The 20272-nt window shown below is 42.6% G+C and overlaps 1 protein-coding gene and 2 long non-coding RNA genes across 9 annotated transcripts in view; 2 read left to right on the top strand and 1 right to left on the bottom strand.

The window, feature by feature from the left end:
* MAPK1 (mitogen-activated protein kinase 1) overlaps positions 1-20272 on the bottom strand; it is a 135622-nt gene that overhangs the window by 87077 nt on the left and 28273 nt on the right. The gene's annotated exons all lie outside the window — the stretch shown is intronic.
* Positions 1703-18384, top strand: LOC144331941 (uncharacterized). The gene is made up of 3 exons (XR_013399561.1): positions 1703-1760; positions 14426-15400; positions 18211-18384. It is a non-coding gene; the product is annotated as an uncharacterized LOC144331941 (long non-coding RNA).
* Positions 16598-17600, top strand: LOC144331938 (uncharacterized). Its single transcript, XR_013399558.1, has 2 exons — positions 16598-16791; positions 17128-17600. It is a non-coding gene; the product is annotated as an uncharacterized LOC144331938 (long non-coding RNA).

The following is a 20272-nucleotide window of genomic DNA, read 5'->3' as shown; positions in this document are numbered from 1 at the left end:
AGCAGAACCAGAAAAGGGTGGTGCTTCCCAAGACAAAGAAGGAAGGCGTTTCAAACAGGAGAGAATGAGAAAGGTAAGAACTGGAAAGCATTCACTGAATCTGCATGCAACCAGACGATGTGTGGTAACTTTGGTTCAAGTAAGGAAATGGAGAGGATGGGGAGAACAGCAGGAGTGCGGACGACTACTTTTTAAAGACTGATAAGGCAAGGATAAGGAAAAAAACTTAAATCCAGGTGAAAAACTGAGAGGCATAGGGTGTTATGAAAGCCACGGTCGGGGATGGGGGGAGGGGAGGCTGAAGGCTGCAGGACCAGGTAGGGTAAAAGAGAAGGCTCCAATCGCTAACTAGGGGGGGAAGAGAAGTGAGAGTAAATTCCAGGCAGAGATGTGGGGCAGTGGTGTAGAGGCCTGTGGGAACCTGGGGTGACAGAGTGTCTGCAGAGAGGGGGACACACAGGAACATGACAGGGGAAGCTGGAGGGTGGGCAAGAGCCAGGCCATATTTATATTTTCATAATTGTATCCTGGGAAGCCACCAAAGGATGCTAAGCAGACTTTAAGCATGCCAACATTTATATTTTTACAACATTTCCTCAGGTAGCAGCTTGTTGAAAGAATGGGGAGGATGGTGCACTGGGTCACCTGCAGGCAAGGAGCCCTTTCTGCCAACTCAGAATGAGGGGAGCCACAGCTCTGGATAAATGGGCAAATAGTAGGCTCACAAGAAATGGGTGCTTATTTCACAAACCTCCCACGTCCCAGCAGGGTCCTGTTCAAGCAGTCTCCATCCAATTAGATGAAATTCCTCAAGGGCACAACTATATGTTCTAAATAGCTCATGTGTTCTTTACTGCAGCTGCAACCAGCTCATGTGTTCTTTACTGCAGGGCAGGAAAAAAACAGTATCCTTATCTAACGCCTGTCAACGAAGATATGCTAACAAAAATCCTACAGGTGGCCACAAATGCCATAAAGAACAAGCTGTTAGCCAGAAGTACTTTGGTCCTGACAACTCAGCTTCCACCTGTCCTAGCCCCAAAATACATGAAATACTAATGGGCCCCAGGCTCAAGTGACCCAAGATATTTCAAATGTCTTTTTCTTTTCTTTCCTTTTTTTTTTTTTTTTTTTTTTTTTTTTTAAGACAGAATCTTGCTGCCACCCAGGCTGGAGTGCAGTTGTGCAATCTCGGCTCACTGTCATCTCACCCACCCAGGTTCAAGTGATTCTCCTGCTTCAGCCTCCCAAGTAGCTGGGACTACCTACAGGCACAGGCCACCAAGCCCAGCTAATTTTTTTTTTAAGTAGAGACAGAGTTTCACTATGTTGGCCAGGCTGGTCTCAAACTCCAGACCTCAAGTGATCCACCCACCTCAGCCTCCCAAAGTGCTGAGATTATAGGCATGAGCCACTGCGCCTGGCCTATTCTTTATTCTTAAGACTTTATTCATTTGAAAGTTTTGCTTTTGTGGTAAGGTACAGTTCCTTTCACTGATGTTTATTTGTTCTATCATTTCTCCTAACACCCTACATCCTGGAGGTACTTGTGTTTTTGTAGAAATATTTAGGTCTGTCCATGGCCCTGACCCTGTCAATAGGGCACTTGACATTACCATTGTTCTCCAATGCCCACAGAAGCTCAAAAAGCAATGAACCAACCTGATCCCCACAGCTATACCACTTCCAATACAGCTACCGCATTCTTTTTTTTTTTTTTTTTTTTTTTGAGAGAGTCTCGCTCTGTTGCCCAGGCTGGAGTACAGTGGTGCGATCTTGGCACACTGCAAGCTCCGCCTCCCAGGTTCAAGTGATTCTCCTGCCTCGGCCTCCTGAGTAGCAGGTGCGTGCCACCACGCCTGACTAATTTTTGTATTTTTAGTAGAGCGGGGTTTCACTATGTTAGTCAGGATGGTCTCAAACTCCTGACCTCGTGATCCACCCGCCTCAGCCTCCCAAAGTGCTGGGATTACAGGTATGAGCCACTGTGCCTGCTCATCTCCTCCTTTCAACACCATATTTACTACTGTGTGAAAAGCAACAAATGTTAATATAGTTAATGCAATACATAGTACTTTCAAGTCTTGCATCTTCCTATGTGAAGACTTCGGTTTTTGGTGTATTTTATATGAGGCAGACATATATACTCAGTAGCAATTTAAGTATATTAAAGGTATTAAAAAACAGAGTTCTTAGGAGCTTGAGGATTCTGTTTTACAAAAAAAGACTGATAGTACTTGAAATCAATCTTATAGACTGGTGGGGTTTGTGATTAAGTATGAAGAATAAGAAATGTCCATATCTGCCCATGAAATCATTTTCTCCCTGTGCTCTGATTACAATTGATAAACATTCAAACTGAGATTAAAACAAAATTCTACACATTAATCATTTATGCATTCACTTTACATTAAACTTGCTTATACGTACTGAAAATACTGCTTTGTCTTAGTTTATAGATGTATATTACTCAAAATATTTATAGTTTATTTACTGGCCAGGTAATGATGGTACTGAAAAGAAGTTATCAACAATTCTTATTTAATAGTATCTAATTTATTGAGTGTTTATTATCTGTCAGGCTCTGCTCTATGTTAGTATCTGTGGACCTCTCTAAGAAGGTGGTAATTAATGGTGCCTTGAAAAGCAGGCAGGATTTTAATAGGCAGCACATGAAAAAGCACTTAAGGAAGAAGCAGCTACAGGAGCTGAAGCATGGAAGGCTGAGTACCAGTGCTGGATAGTTCAATATGGCTGGAGTTTACACCTGTCCAGGGAAAAACAAAAGGTGATGTTACTGGAAAGCTGAGAAATCTGTACTTTACTTCGATAACAGAAAATGAAGAGTCCAGATGTGGTGGCTTATGCCCGTAATCCCCGCACTTTGGGAGGCTGAGGCGGGTGGACCACCAGAGGTCAGGAGTTCGAGACCAGCCTGGCCAACATGGTGAAACCCCATATCTACTAAAAACACAAAAATTAGGCTTGGTGGTGCGTGCCTGTAATCCCAGCTACTTGGGAGGCTGAGGCAGGAGAATCACTTGAATCCAGGAGGCGGTGGTTGTAGTGAGCCAAGATCATGCCATTGCACTCTAGCCTGGGTGACACAGTGAGACTCTGTCTCGGGGAAAGCAGGACAGGGGAAGGCAGAAGAAGGGAGGGGAGAGGGAGGGAGGGGAGAGGAGGGGAATCAGAAACACGGGTATAGAACTGACTGAGGCTGGGTGTGGTGGCTCATGCCTGTAATCCCAGCACTTTGGGAGGCCGAGGAGGGTGGATCACCTGGGGTCAGGAGTTTGAGACCAGCCTGACCAACATGGTAAAACCCTGTCTCTACTAAAAATACAAAAATTAGCAGGTTCCTGTAATTCCAGCTACCTGGGAGGCTGAGGCAGGAGAATTGCTTGAACCCAGGAGGTGGAGGGTGCAGTGAGCCAAGATCATGCCACTGCACTCCAGCCTGGGCGACAGAGCAAAACTCCATTTCAAAAAGAAAGAGAGAGAGAGAAAAAAAACTTGACTAAAGAGGCTAAAACTAGACATAGGGAGACTAGTTATAATTCTTGAAATATCTACACCCATCAACACTTTGAAATTACAGCGCTTGTTAGACTTGCTGCCTGATCTTGCTATTTACGGCATCAGTAAAGAAGGACATATAAAGGCTTCTTAATTTTTCAAAAGTGGTATTTCAGTATAACTGACTCCCTTTGTAATCTCACATTTTATTCATTTAAAACATTAATCTGAAAAGGAGCCACAAGTCTCACTAACTGCCTAAAGGATTCACGGCATTAAAAAAAAAAAAAAAAAAAAAAAAAAAAAAAAAAAAAGGCCGGGCGCAGTGGCTCACGCCTGTAATCCCAGCACTTTGAGAGGCCTAGGAGGGCGGATCACGAGGTCAGGAGATCGAGACCATCCTGGCTAACATGGTGAAACCCCGTCTCTACTAAAAATACAAAAAATTACCCGGGCGTGGAGGTGTGCGCCTGTAGTCCCAGCTACTTGGAGGCTGAGGCAGGAGAATGGCGTGAACCCAGGAGGCGGAGCTTGCGTGAGCCGAGATCGCGCCACTACACTCCAGCCTGGGCGACAAAGCAAGACTCCGTCTCAAAAAAAAAAAAAAAAAAAAAAAAAAAAGATGAGAACTCTTGTTTTAAGGGCAATTTATAGATGCAGTGGAAATGGCAGGGACAGGAAACTAGTACAGAAGTTTGTATTCAAGAGAAAAAAACGTCAGTTTGGGATCTAAAAGGATGTGCATCAAATAACTTTAAAAACATTCAAATGTTAAAGTCAATTTTATTTATTAAATAATCACCTACATTACGTTAAGCACTGTGGATAAAGCAGTAAAAATAGAATGCTCTCTGCCCTCACTAAACTATATGAGAGGAGATAAAGAGACACAGAGGCCGGGCGCGGTGGCTCACACCTGTAATCCCAGCACTTTGGGAGGCTGCGGCGGGTGGATCACCTGAGGTCAGGAGTTCGAGACCTGCCTGATCAACATGGTGAAACTCCATCTCTACTGAAAATACAAAAATTAGCTGTGCGTGGTGCCGTGCATTTGTAGTCCCAGCTACTTGGGAGGCTGAGACAGGATAATCGCTTGAACCAGGGAAGCAGAGGTTGCAGTGAGCTGAGATCGTGCCACTGCACTCCAGCCTGGGTGACAGAGGGAGATTCCGTCACAAAAAAAAAAAAAAAAAGAGAGAGAGACATAGATATTAATAAACATATTTGTCATAAATATATGACTATATTATACATTATGATAACTGCTAAGGAAAATGCAAGTTATATAATTAATGTTATTAAGGATAACTAGAAAACTTAGTTTAAAATAGAAGCTTATGGAAGGCTCTTCTTCTCTTAAGGAAATTAGGAAGGCATTTAAACAGAGAACTGAAGGATGAGCCAGAATTAACCAGGTTGCCAGTAGCACTCTCAAGTCAGTAAAACAATTAAAAAAAAAAAAGAAAAAAAAAACCACCCACCACATCTCTGAAGGGAGTGGTAAAGTCCTTGGAATGTGTAAGAGTAGTGACGGTGGAAACGGAAAGAGACAGCCAAGACTGAAAGGGAAAGGCTACTGAATGGGATCCATGAATGAGACGGTGAGCAGAGCAGGCCAGATAAGATCATCAGGGTCAAAAATGAATTGTGCAGATAGGAGAAAAAAATTGCAATATGTAGGACTTGTATTTAGAATACATAAAAAACTCTTAAAACTTCAAAACAAGACTACAAACAATGCAATATTACAAATAGGCAAAAGAATAAACACTTCCTTTGTGACAACAAATATGAAAATATGACGAATGAGTCATAAAGGAAATGTAAATTAAAACCAAATATCCATTAGAATGGCTAAAATAACTGACCAATACCAAGTGTTGGGGAGGATGCAGCAAAGCTGAAACTCTCATATACAGATGTCTGTAGGAGCTTTATTCCTAACAACCCCAAACTGGGTACAACCCAAATGTTAATTAACAAGGAAAGGGTAAACAAACTGTGGTACATGCATGCAACAGGACAGTACTCAGCAATAAAAGGAAGTACTACTAATCCATGAAACAAGGACAAATCTGAAAAACACTATGCTAAATGAAAGAAGCCAAACACAAAGAGAACAAACTTTTAAATCCCATTTATATGAGATTCTAGAAAAGCTGAAGCTAACCTATAGTGATAGAAAGCCGTGGCCAGGTGCAGTGGCTCACACCTGTAATCCTATGACTTTGGGAGGCTGAGGTGGGCGGATGATGGTTAGGAGTTTGAGACCAGCTTGGCCAACATGGTGAAACCCCATCTCTACTAAAAATACAAAAATTGGCCGGGCGCGGTGGCTCAAGCTTGTAATCCCAGCACTTTGGGAGGCCGAGACGGGCGGATCACAAGGTCAGGAGATCGAGACCATCCTGGCTAACATGGTGAAACCCCGTCTCTACTAAAAAATACAAAAAAACTAGCTGGGCGAGGTGGCGGGCGCCTGTAGTCCCAGCTACTCTGGAGGCTGAGGCAGGAGAATGGCATAAACCCGGGAGGCGGAGCTTGCAGTGAGCTGAGATCCGGCCACTGCAGTCCAGCCAGGGTGACAGAGCGAGACTCCGTCTCAAAAACAAACAAACAAACAAACAAACAAAAAAAAACAAAAATACAAAAATTAGCTGTGTGTGGTGGTGCAGGTCTGTAATCTCAGCTAGTCAGGAGGCCAAGGCAAGAGAATCGGTTGAACTTGAAAGGCGGGAGGTTGCAATGAGTGGAGATCGCGCCACTGCACTCCGGCCTGGGTGACAGAGCTGGACTCCGTCTTAAAAAAACAAAAAAAAGGCCGGGCGCGGTGGCTCAAGCCTGTAATCCCAGCACTTCGGGAGGCCGAGACGGGTGGATCACGAGGTCAGGAAATCGAGACCATCCTGGCTAACACGGTGAAACCCCGTCTCTACTAAAAAATACAAAAAAACTAGCCGGGCGTGGTGGCGGGCGCCTGTAGTCCCAGCTACTCGGGAGGCTGAGGCAGGAGAATGGCGGGAACCCGGAAGGCGGAGCTTGCAGTGAGCCGAGATCCGGCCACTGCGCTCCAGCCTGGGCGACAGAGCGAGACTCCGTCTCAAAAAAAAAAAAAAAAGGAAAGAAAAGAAAACCGTGCTTGCCTGAGGCACAAACTGACTGCAAAGGTGCCCAAAAAAGCTTTCTGAAGTGATGTAAATATTCTGTATCTTTATTGTGGTGGCAGTTACACAACTACATACATGTGTCAAGATTTCACTGAACAGTACACATAAAAAGATACATTTTATTGCATATAAATTATATCTCAAAAGGTGATTTTTTAAAAAATTTAGCTGTGCTACAAAATTAACGGGTTGATTCTTTCATGGTTCATAAGCTTGTATTCAAGGAAATTCCAAGATAAATGCTCTCCAAACAAGTTTTGAGTAATGACAGTATCATTAGAATAAATGCCCAGCCTTCCACAATCATTTCAAAGGCTTTGACATAAAATTTCTAATATTTTTAGGTTTTCTTCCCATCCTCTCCATCCCATCATTATAGTCATGTCTCATAGTAGAGCCTCAATATTTGTGGATAATAGATCCACCTTATTTAGACAAACGTTATCATCATGCACAAGCACCATATACTGTAGCAACTAAAATGCTACCTATCAACTGTTTAATGGGTTATTTTTAGGGAAAGCTATTAAGCTGTTCTCTAAGCCACCCATTTTGGTGAACTTTAATTATCTGAACACGAAACTACAGTACTTTGTTTCACAGATAAAAATTAACTTGTCTTCAGATGCTAAGTTAGACTGAGCCAAACTAATGTTCCAAAAATAAATAGGTAGATAATACTAATGATTGCTTTAAAAGAAAATGTATTCCAAAAAAAAAAAGAAAATGTATTCCTTACTTTAGGTTGGTTCTCTGACAATTCACTAACCAAGAAAAACAGTGCAGAGGTTTTTTTTTTTCAGATGCTGCAAACCATTACGTGAACAATTAAAAGCTAGCCTAAGGTTATTTTAGCAATAAAACCAGTAACAGTAAATGCTTTGCATTTATAATTATTTTAAGAGCTAATGTTCCAACGTACTATAGGTACCATGGCTTAAAATCTGGTCATTAACAAGTGTGCAACTTCTCTAGAAAAGGTGCTCTGGAGAGCCCAGAGCTTGAACAAGTTTTGTTGGTTACATATGCATTTGTCAATTTCTTCAGTAATAAAATAGGCTAAAAGACCCAGAAAAGGTTTCAATTCTGGTCCTATCCCTCACTAGCTGAGAGACACTAGTTGAGTTACCTAGTATCTCTGAGCAACCATTTGCTTGGCTAGAAGATGAGGAAAGTCTGGGGGTTGTGAAGATTATAGAAAAAGCAGATGCAGCCTAAAAGATAGTAAGTCTTCAAAAAAAAGTTGTAAGGTCTTTTAAAAATTTTTTTTACAGCCGGGCGCGGTGGCTCAAGCCTGTAATCCCAGCACTTTGGGAGGCCGAGACGGGCGGATCACGAAGTCAGGAGATTGAGACCATCCTGGCTAACATGGTGAAACCCCGTCTCTACTAAAAAATACAAAAAAAACTAGCCGGGCGAGGTGGCGGGCGCCTGTAGTCCCAGCTACTCGGGAGGCTGAGGCAGGAGAATGGCGTAAACCCGGGAGGCGGAGCTTGCAGTGAGCTGAGATCCGGCCACTGCACTCCAGCCTGGGAGACAGAGCGAAACTCTGCCTCAAAAAAAAAAAAAAAAAAAAAAAATTTTTTTTACTTGGCCGGGTGTGGTGACTCACGCCTGTAATCCCAGCACTTTGGGAGGCTCAGGCGGGCGGTCACAAGGTCAGGAGATCAAGACCATCCTGGCTGACATGGTGAAACCCCATCTCTACTAAAAGTACAAAAAAATAGCCGGGCATGGTGCCGGGCACCTGTGGTCCCTGCTACTCGGGAGGCTGAGGCAGGAGAATGGCGTGAACCCAAGAGGTGGAGGTTGCAGTGAGCTGAGATCATGTCACTGCACTCCAGCCTGGGCGACAGAGCAAGACTCCATCTCAAGAAAAAAAAAAAATTATTTTACTTATTATTATTAATCACATTTATCATGTGATACCCTAAAAAGGAAGTAACATCAGAAAAGAACACTGAGCTTCAAATCAGGAGGTCTGAGTTTTAGTCCTATTTCCTACATATATGCTTTGATAATGTTGGCCAAGTTACAAAAAGAAGATTCCATTATTTCATGTTCAGGCTACATCCAAACATAAGCAGCACAAAACAAAAAATATGGATAAAGAGAATGAAAAAAAACCCCCACACTCAGTTATACATGTGTATGCATAGACACTGACATAGAGGAAGACTTGTACTGACATATTCAGAAAAGGTTCCACAAATTTTTGGTGAACTGTAGTACCCAAATTATTAAAGAAGTATGAAAAACATTTCTCTCTTCATGAATAGGAAAAATAAGTCTATTTTACTTGATCTAAGATACACTATCAGGATTTAGTATTGTGACTATCCATCATCTTAAAAATCCATAACCAAGCAGCTTTGTTTTACTTAAAGCATGCTAGGGTAGCCCAAAGTGAGACTTGGTAACAGATACTCTCTAACGCAAAGCAGTTACTACTTAGAAGTGTTTTGAACTCGCCATGAGAAAGAAAAGGAGACCCTGATGAAATAGATGGGATACCCACTTCTTGATCACTTCCCTACATTTCCTTTCTCCTCAATTATTTCCTCCCACTTTCAGTGGAAAAGAACTTTACAATGGTCTGGGTGAGACCAGCTGGCAGTGAGTTATGACAACAACTAGAAGTAATATCAACACACACCAAGAGCATTAAGTGACCTGAGGTAGAGTGAGAAAATGAGGAAGGACCACATTTAATCATAATGATCATAGTCATTAGCACAGTGCTAAGAACTTAAGAAAAATTCTTGTATTATCTTCACCACAACCCTATGAAGCATAACCCCTACTTTATAGATGAAGAAACTGAGGCAGAATGGAGGGTCAATTAACTTGTTCATGATTACATACCTAGTAGTTAACAGAACTGAGATTCAAATTCAGGTGTGCTGCCCCCAAAACCCATGTTCTGAACCATGACACCTTATATAGGCCAATAGTCCTTGGCCACAGCCTCTTGTGGTGATCAACCAAGTTCAGGTTCATGATTGAGCCAGATTCGAACAGGTCAATTGAAAAGAAGCTGAAGAAGGCAGGCAGTAAGGACAAGAAAAATAATAATAATGATCATGATATAGAAAATGTACTGCCTCCCAAAGTAGCCTATAGTTCTGGCTACTTAGATCTATTTCCTCAGGATAAGTCAAAACCTGTCTCTCCTGAAATAAGGCAAGTATGTGTTGTAAATGAGGTGTGGGAGTATGGGAGAGCAGGCTGGAAGGCAAAAGATGTGAAAGCAAACCAGGCACAGGGAAGGTGAGAAAGGGACCCGAATGGGGACAAGTTAAAAGAACACATTGAAGACTCAGCAGAAAGAATCCAGAGATGTTTAGTGCTGCCAATCATGACAATTAAAGTGATTTTCTCCAGCATGTATCAGCAGTCTGAGCAAGATCAGACAAAATAAACAGTAGGGTTCCTGTACAGCGGGAGTTGAGGGATCAGGAGAACTGAGACAATCTGGTCAGAGTGGGGAGGTTAGCAGACAGAATCCAGAGCAAGGCCACAGAGGACCAGCACACCGGGAAAACATAAAGGTGAGGGTCTCAAGCCTGGGGACCTCAGGGAGAGAGGGCAGGATAGGGAGCCATAGTCATAAAAGAGGATGATCTACTTTGTCATGGTGACCCTGGCATGCTTTTGTAAGCTGCACCCAACGAGTCAAGTCAAAGGAAGAGATGCTCAGACGACCACCTCTGTCACCGAAACAATAGAGTGAAGAAATGCAAATATTTTCTGAACTGCTTTACTTTCAGAAATATTAAACACCTGTCTCAGAAATGAGGAAAATGACTCTCTAAGAGGGGGAAAATGTTTAAACTTGCAGTATTCAGTATTACTATCTAAACTGAAAAGAACTGCCTGCACAACTAAGCAGGTGGTGAGATGTTATATAACAGATGCTAAACTAGGTAAAGTGGAAAAATGTAATACATAATTATAACTTTTAAATGCCAGTAAGAAAATCTTCAGTCAGCTCTGGAAAACTAATTTTACTTCTTTTCATGAAAAAGTTGCAGTTGGTTTCTTTTGTAACCTGTCATGATAGAAGAGGAATTGCAGAAGGAAAGGAAGATCCTAAACAAAACTGATAATCATTCATCTGTATGTGTTTTAAAATATATGCAAGGAAGTTTTCATATATGGCTGGTGGGAATGCAAACTGTACAACTCTTCTGGAGGGGAATTGGGCAATACCTAACAAAATTATATATGTGTACATCTTTTAACCCAGCAAACCTACTTCTAAGAATCTACTCTGGCCAGGCGCAGTGGCTCACGCCTGTAATCCCAGCACTTTGGGAGGCCGAGACAGGCGGATCACGAGGTCAGGAGATCGAGACCATCCTGGCCAACATGGTGAAACCCCGTCTCTACTAAAAAATAGAAAAAATTAGCTGGGCATGGTGGCGGGAGCCTGCAGTCCCAGCTACTCGGGAGGCTGAGGCAGGAGAATGACATGAACCCGGGAGGTGGAGTTTGCAGTGAGCCGAGATCGCGCCACTGCACTCCAGCCTGGGTGACAGAGCGAGACTCCGTCTCAAAAAAACAAAACAACTGTAATCCCAGCACTTTAGGAGGCTGAGACGGGCGAATCACGAAGTCAGGAGATCGAGACCATCCTGGTTAACACGTTGAAACCTCGTCTCCACTAAAAAAAAAAAAAATACAAAAAACAGCCAGGCGAGGTGGTGGGCGCCTGTAGTCCCAGTTACTCCGGAGGCTGAGGCAGGAGAATGGTGTAAACCCGGGAGGCGGAGCTTGCAGTGAGCTGAGATCCCGCCACTGCACTCCAGCCTGGGCGACGGAGCGAGACTCCCTCTCAAAAAAAACCAAAAAAACAAAAAACAAACAACAAAAAACAAACAAAAAAACAAAAAAAAAAATCTACTCTGAAGGTACACCTCCAATTATATGGGAGAAAAAAAAAACACATATGCACAAGGTTATCCACTGTAGCACTATTTGTAATTGCAAAATACTGGAAACAATCTAAATGCCCACACATTGGAGGAGACTGAAGACACTATGGTATATCCACATGGAGTATTATGCAGCAGTAAAAATAAATGAAAATCATTCTAAGATGTCTAAGAACTGACACAGAATGAATTCCAAGATACATTGTTAAGTGAAAAAAGCAAAGTAAAAAAAGATTTAGACTATGCTATCCTTCATATAAGAAATGGGAATAAGAACACATACAGATATCTGCTTATTTGTACAAAAGAAATACAGGAAGGATAAACCAGAAACTAAAGAGATCAGCTACCCACAAGGGATAGGTGGGAAAGGGATAAAAGGAAATGGGAATGGATGGTAGGGATAAGGAAGGGGTGATTACTTCTCTGAGTATATCTTTTGTATAGATGACTCCAAACCAGAGTAATGTAGCACATACTAAAAAAATTTAAAAACTCAGAATACAAACAATAACAAGCGAATCTAACTGCATTACAAACGAATAACATAAATACACTGAAGAGCATGAGGAAGAAACTTTGAAAACCTATTTTGACTGAATATCGTAAAGCTAAACAAAGCCATAAAAACTGTAACACAAATCCTGTTACCTAGTTAGTAAATTTGTGTTTCTCACAAAGATATGGGTTAGCAATTCTGACACTAATTCATATTGACAGTGGTACTGAAAAAGTAAGTTTTAAAAAATGAAGGATAATGACAGCCTAATAATTGGCAAAATAATTACAAATATGGGGGAAGGCTAAAATAAACCATACAGTGTTGGATTAGAATGAGATATCAGTATGAACTCATTTGTAACATATACACAGACATACACAGAAATAAACATAGATACATGTGTAATATGTAGCTGAGTATACATAAGCCTATTTCCTAGTTCTGTTTGCTGAGAAGACTTAGAAGCAGTGACACCCGGTAGCAATGAGCACACTTAAAAGCATACTGACAGCCAGGCTGTAATCCCATTTTGGGAGGCCGAGGTGGGTGGATCATTTGAGGTCAGGAGTTTGAGACCAGCCTGGTCAACATGGTGCAACTCCTCCTTTACTAAATAAATACATTCCTTTACTAAATAAATAAAAAAATTAGCCCGGCGTGGTGGCGGGCACCTGTAATCGTAGCTACTCAGGAGGCTGAGGTAGAAGAATTGCTTGAACCCAGGAGGCGGAGGTTGCAGTGAGCCGAGATCATGCCATTGCACTCCAGCCTAGGGGACAGAGCTATTGAAAGGGCCTAGATTGGGCCGGGCGCGGTGGCTCAAGCCTGTAATCCCAGCACTTTGGGAGGCCGAGACGGGCGGATCACAAGGTCAGGAGATCGAGACCATCCTGGCTAACACGGTGAAACCCCGTCTCTACTAAAAAATACAAAAACCTAGCTGGGCGAGGTGGCGGGCGTCTGTAGTCCCAGCTACTCGGGAGGCTGAGGCAGGAGAATGGCGTGAACCCGGGAGGCGGAGCTTGCAGTGAGCTGAGATCCGGCCACTGCACTCCAGTCTGGGTGACAAAGCGAGACTCTGTCTCAACAACAACAACAACAACAACAACAACAAAAAAGAAAGGGCCTAGATGCCAATCTGAAAGAGCAAACAAAAGCTGAAATTTCTAACAATCTGAGCAACAAAATAAATCACAGTATTAGACTAAGTCCATAGAAAAAAACATGCATCCATGAATCCACACCTACATAAACAAGTGAATACATGAGAGGGAGGATAGCTCTTCCTTACAGATGCACTCCAATTAATACAGAAGGAATGAAGGAAATTGGGGGGAAAAATCAGACTTAGGCAAAAACCACACTAATAGTTGCAGATAAGACCCATGGATGGATGCTAAAATTAGTGAGTAAAACTGATCACAGTCTCAGAGTACATCCCCTAAGATATCTACGACAATAGTTGTAAAAGGATAAACAGGCAGATACCACCTTAACCAAATGATTAACATCTAAGACACGGCAACATCATGAATTCTCAGATACGGTGTGCTGAGAAGGGCACAGCACTTAAAAATGCATAACCTCATTCTAATCATGAAAAAAATCAGACAAGGCCAGGTGCGGTGGCTCACGCCTGTAATCCCAGCGCTTTGGGAGGCCAAGGCGGTTGGATCATCTGAGGTCAGGAGTTCGAGACCAGCCTGGCCAACGTGATGAAACCTCGTCTCTATTAAAAACACAAAAAACTAGCCAGGCACAGTGGTGAGCGCCTGTAATCCCAGCTATTTGGGAGGCTGAGGCAGGAGAATCGATTGAACCTGGGAGACGGAGGTTGCAGTGAGCCAAGATCGCGCCACTGCACTCCAGCCTGGGCAACAAGAGCAAAACACTGTCTCAAACAAACAAAAAATCAGACGAGCCAAATGCAGTGGCTCACACCTGTAATCCCAGCTATTTGGGAGGCTAAGGCAGCAGGACTGTTTTAGCCCAGGAGTTTGAGGAAGACCCTGTCTCAAAACAACAAAAAAATCCCTAAGAAGAACTGTCCCGGACTGTGCGTATGTGCATATATGAATTGGGATTTTATCTTTTAAAGGACCCCAAGTGATTCCAAAGCTCAACTAAAATGGAGAGTTACTGCACCAACCCTTTTCTTCTCAGCTCACTTTGTCCTGGGCCCATATCTCATGGTTTTAGGTCTACCGTGCAAGTACCTTCTCTACAGAACAAAGACAAAACAATAGAACCCAAATTCTTCCAATTCCCTTTGGGATCTATTCCCTTCTCCTGCCTACCAGTATGAACTTCTATGGGATTATGCTGATGAGGAAAAACAAATTACATTTAAGTGACTGATACCAAAAACTGGAATTACTTCACAGATGAGAAACCTGGTCCCAGATACAATGCACCTTCTGGTCCTCAGTATATTCAATTTTAAAATCATTGTTTTGATTTTGATTTCTAATTGTTAAGTTGAAGTGTTTCTTTAAATTTTTAAGTTGTTTAAAATGTGTGTGTGTGTGTGTGTGTGTGTAAGAAAGAGAGATCTTGCTCCCCCATCCTCGCCAGCCTCATCAATCTCCACCCATTACCATTTTTATTAGTTGCTTATCTTTCCATTATTTCCTCATGCAAACACAAATACACATTAATTTACTTACACATATTAAAGTGATTTCTAAATATGAGGAGGCATCAGACTCATCCAGGGAGCTTTTTAAACATGTAGACACTTAGTTTCTATTCTGTACCTATTGACTGAACAAAACCCCTGGACAGTGGAGCCTGGAACTTGACAGAGTTCTCCCAGGCAGTTTTCTGTGACAGACACACCTTTCAGGGTATTTACCCCAGCCCATATCACCTTTACCCAATAGGGATCTGTCCCATTTTGTCTGTGCTGATGAGAGTACTGCTCCTGGCCACAGCTGATGAGGTACTACCCAGCCCAGACAAGAGTCCATTCTAAGGCAGAGCTGGGCCAACTAGCTCTTCTCAGAGAGCCTGGAACTGGAGCATAGAGACTCCAAGGGGCCAGGCTGGCTGGCAGAAGACTATCTGGTTGCATAACTGGGAATGCTGGGATGGACCACATGCACCCAGACTTCATTCTGCAGAGAGAGAAGAGCCAAGCAGTAGACAGATCTGGACTGCAGAAACAAGGCCTGCTGCTCCACAGAGAATGTCAGAAGTACTGCCTTGGTTCCCAGTGACTTCCCAATTCGTCAATCTAGTCCTCCATTCCTCGGGTCTTCAGTAGGTTTTCTGGAGTGAGTGAAGGCAGCAGGAGTTTCAGCAGTCGTCCTGCAGATCATCTGTTACTCTGAATATGCAGTGGGTTAGTGCTGTGGGCGTGGCTGTTATCTGGGGGCAGGCTGAAAAGCTGCAACATTGCCACTGACTCTGGCAGTTATTTCTCTGTCTAGGTCTTTGCTTGTGTTTGGAACAGATGTATTTACTGCTCAAGAGTGCAAGTGAGGAGACAATATGGGAAGAAAAGAAACTTATTTCAGAAATAAGATTTCCACTGTAACTTGAGAAATAAAAAAATTTGAGTAATTTCACAAGAACTCATAATTCTGTTTGACTAGTATTCCGTAGGATGACAGTGGCAATGTGGCAGCTTTTCAACCTGCCCCCAGATAGCAGCTATGCCCACAACACTAACCCACGATACATTCAGAGTAACAGATGATCTCCAGGACGAATGTTCAAACTTGTGCCGTCTTCACTCACTCCCGAAAACCTACTTATGTGATAGAGTATATTTGAAGAAATCACCTTAAAACTATTCAACTTTTATTTTGGGTCAAGATACAAAGCCTTAGTCTTGGAAGTCCTGAAACCTGAATTCAAGTTCTTGCACAGTCACAGCTCTGTGCTTGTAACCTCGGGCAATTATCTTAACCTCACTGAACCTCAGTATCTTCCTCTGTAAAATGTAAAGAATACTTATCTCACATATAAGGTTACTTGGATGAATAGGTATATGAACTTGTTTCATAAATTCAATACAAATACAAACAGTGTCACTACCATCTAGATTTTTATCACTTTCATCTCCAATCTCATTTTTTCGTTATTTTAATATAATTTTAAATAATTACTTTTTCTTTTTTTTTGAGATGGAGTCTCGCTCTGTCACCCAGGCTGGAATGTAGTGGCGCGACCTCTGGTCACTGCAACCTCCACCTCCCAGGTTCAAGCGATTCTCCTGTTTCAGCCTCCCAAGTAGCTGGGATTACAGGCACCCTGTAATTTTTTCATATTTTTAGTAGAGATGGGGTTTCACCATGTTGGGCAGGCTGGTCTCAAACTCCTCGTCTCAAGTGATCTGCCTGCCTTGGCCACCCAAAGTGCTAGGATTATAGGGGTGAGTCACCACACCTGGCCCTTAAATAATTAAATTTAATAATCATCATTCTTATGCTTTTTGTTGATAATTGTAAACTCTGCACTAGTTTTCCTTATATTTCTTTTCCTTTTTTTTTTTTTGATACAGAATCTCGCCTTGACTGGAATGCAGTAGTGCAATCTTGGCTCACTGCAACCTCTGCCTCCCGGGTTCAAGAGATTTTCCCATCTCAGCCTCCCGAGTAGCTGGGATTACAGGTGCCCGCCACCTCAGCAGAGAGAGAGTTTCGCCATGTTGGCCAGGCTGGTCTCGAATCCCTGCCCTCAAGTGATCCACCTGCTTTGGCCTCCCAAAGTGCTGGGGTTACAGGCATGAGTCACCAGGCCTGGCCAGTTTTCCTTATATTTCGTTAGATACAAAAATTATGAGGCTGGGAGCGGTGGCTCATGGTGTAATCCTAGCACTCTGGGAGACCGAGGCGGATGGATCACTTGAGGTCAGGAGTTCGAGACCAGCCTGACCAACATGGTGAAACCCTGCCTCTACTAAAAATATAAAATTAGCCAGGCATGGTGCTGCATGCCTGTAATCCTAGTTACTTGGGAGGCTGAGGCAGGAGAATCACTTGAACCAGGGAGGCAGAGCTGCAGTGAGCCAAGATCGAGCAAAACTCCATCACAAAAAAAATATATATATGTGTGTGTGTGTATATATATATATACACACACACATATATATGCTAATTTCTAGAACATGATAACTACATAGGACTTTAAAATAGTTAAAAGTACTACCATAGAGTCTAAGTGACTTAGCCAGTCACCCAAAAACAGAGCTAGGATTAACCCTTATTCATTCTTCTAAATTCTATGTTCTTTCCATTATACAAGAATGTGCCCAGAAAGTCCTACACAACAGAACTCTGGGAAGAGCTAAGCTGAGAAATGGTACAGAATGCCGCCTTCAAAACCCAAGAAAATAAACACATTATAAACAAAGAACAAAGATAAGACTCAACTGCAAGGAACACAGCAAGCAAATTTTAAAGGGCAGCCCAGGAAGGAGCTGGGAGTGTTAAGTACAAACCATCCAGGCTCAAGAGAAAAGGAGACGGCTTTACAGAATCAGAAGTCCACAAAAAGTCAGGCATGATGGCTCACACCTGTAATTCCAGCATTTGGGGAAGCTGAAGCAGGTGGATGGCTTGCCCCTATGAGTTTCAGACCAGCCTGGGCAACACAGAAAGTAGTCTCCATTAACACAAAACATTTTAAAAATTAGCTGGGCATGATGGCTCCTGTCTGTAGTCCCAGTTACTCGGGAGGCTGAACTGAGGGAGGAAGGGGCCCAGGAGTTGGAGGCTGCAGTGAGCTATGATCACTGCAGTCTAGCCTGGGCAACAGAGACCCAGTCTCTAAAACTAACTAAAGAAATAAATAGCAGGAAGAAGAAAAAAGAAAGATCTAGAATGTAGGAAGAGAATGAGAAGACACATACCCGGACCCAGCCAAAAAAATTAAAAATTGACAATGATTACTCTCGAAATTGATGTTATGAAATCAATGCCAAACACATAAATAAATAAATCCTGATACAAAATAGTAAAATGCATGCAGAAATGTAAGCAAACAAGAGTGCAAAAGAACACTTGCACACTCAGAGTCAAGTAGGGCTGGTTCTACATTGTTAAAGGAGATAGAGGCTGGTTGCTACATTCTGGGGGAGGGAAGAAATGGAGAGTGACTGCTAACGGGAGTGGGGTTGCTTTTTGAGGTAATAAAATGTTCTGGGATTAGAGGATTAGACAGTGGTGGTGGTTCCAAAACTTTGTTAATGTATACTGAAAACAACTAAATTATATACTTTTTAAAGGTGGGGTTTTTCTTTTCTCTGGTAGGTAAATTATGTCAAAAAAGAAAAAAAAAATGGTCCCTTAAAATAAAAATCCCTATTCTCAGATCATTATTTCAGGAGCTAACATTTAAAAGAGAGATCCTTTCACTCTGGAAAGCTGACAGTAATCAAAACAGGGCATGAAAGCCTGGAGTAGGGAGACAGATCAGCTCTGGGAGTTGGGGTGGGGAAGAGGAGAGAAAAGGCATCTTGATGATACTTTTTATCCTGGCCAACCCACTTCACCAGAGAAGAAAAGCTGATAAGCACTCAAGACAGAGGCCCTACAGTAAAAAATTTAGAAGTATATAGGCCGGGTGTGGCAATTTGCACCTGTAATCCCAGCACTTTGGGAGGCTGAGGCGGGCAGATCACTTGAGGTCAGGAGTTCAAGACCAGCCTGGTCAACACAGAAAAACCCAGTCTCTACTAAAAATACAAAAATTAGCCAGATGTGGTAGTGGTGCAAGCTTGTAGTCCCAGCTGCTTGGGAGGCTGAGGCAGGATAATCACTTGAACCCAGGAGGCAGAGGTTGCAGTGAGCCAAGATCATGCCACTGTACTCCAGCCTGGGCGACACAGTGAGACTCTAAAAAACAAACAGACCAGTGAGACTCTAAAAAACAAAAACACACACACAGAATTTAAAAGTATACATCTAGGGGGAGAAAAAAACTGTAGGGCTCATGCCTGTAATCCCAGCACTCTGGGAAGCTGCGGCTGTGGACTCCTTGAGCCTAGAAGTTCGAGATCAGCCCTGGGCAATATGCAGAAACCCAGCCTCTACAAAAAAATACAAAAAAATTATCTGTAGCTGGGTGTGGTGGCGTGTGCCTGTAATCCCAGCTACTCAGGAGGCTGAGGTAGGAGAATCGCTTGAACTCAAAAGGCAGAGGTTGCAGTGAGCCAAGACTGCGCCACTGCACTCCTGCCTGGAAGACAGAGCGAGACTCGGTCTCAAAATTTAAAAAAAAAAAAAAAAAAAAAAATCTGGGGTGATGGTGTGCGCCTGTGGTCCCAACTACTTGGGAGGCTGAGGTGGTAGAAACACCTGAGCCCAGGAGGTTCTGCAGTGAGCCATGATCATGCCATTGCACTCTAGCCTGGGCAACAAAGTGAGGTTGTCTCTAAAAAGTTAAAAGTACATTAAAACTAAAATGAGGGCCGGGTGTGGTAGCTCACGCCTGTAATCCCAGCACTTTGGAAGGCCAAGGTGGGAGGATCGCTTGAGTCCAGGAGTTCGAGACCAGCCTGGGCAACATAGTGAGCTCCTGTCTCTTGAAAATAAAAAATTTAAAAATTTTTAAAAAATGAAAAAATGAAACAATACAAATGCCCAACAAATGAGGAGCAGTTATATAAACAAACTTGTTTTTAATACAATTTAACGTTATGTTGATGTTACATGTTGGAGTCAGATACATAGAAAGAGGAAAAAACAGGACACACAGTATGGGATAAACATTAAGTAGGCTTAAAAAACAAAACAATCCTTGCTGAGAACTGGTTCAGCAGAGCAAAGAGAGCTTTTAGCCTGAAGTGGGAGGGAGAAAGTGAAACAGTGGGCAGGGCCCTGAAAGAAACAAGGATAGTAGTGCTTCAAAGGGAAGTAGAGGTTTTGGCTTTGTTTTATTTTTAGGACAGGAGAGTAATCAGCCTATAGGAATTTGGATGAGATCATCCAGAGAGAGCGTATGGAACACAGAGGGCCCAAGAACTAAGAACAAAGAGTCAAAGACTTGGGAAAACCAGAGGTATCTCAGCAAAGTAGTAGATGTAACTTTTTAAAAAGGAAATGGCTTATAACATCAAGTGCTCCAGAAAAAAATTAAAATATTTTGATTTTCCAGGGAGAATGGCAAAAAAAGGGGAAAAAGAATCTGGTGAGGAAGGC

The sequence above is a fragment of the Macaca mulatta genome, chromosome 10 (genome assembly GCF_049350105.2).
Source record: "Macaca mulatta isolate MMU2019108-1 chromosome 10, T2T-MMU8v2.0, whole genome shotgun sequence".
Taxonomy (NCBI): Eukaryota; Metazoa; Chordata; class Mammalia; order Primates; family Cercopithecidae; genus Macaca; species Macaca mulatta.
This window is presented reverse-complemented; position numbering and strand designations above follow the sequence as displayed.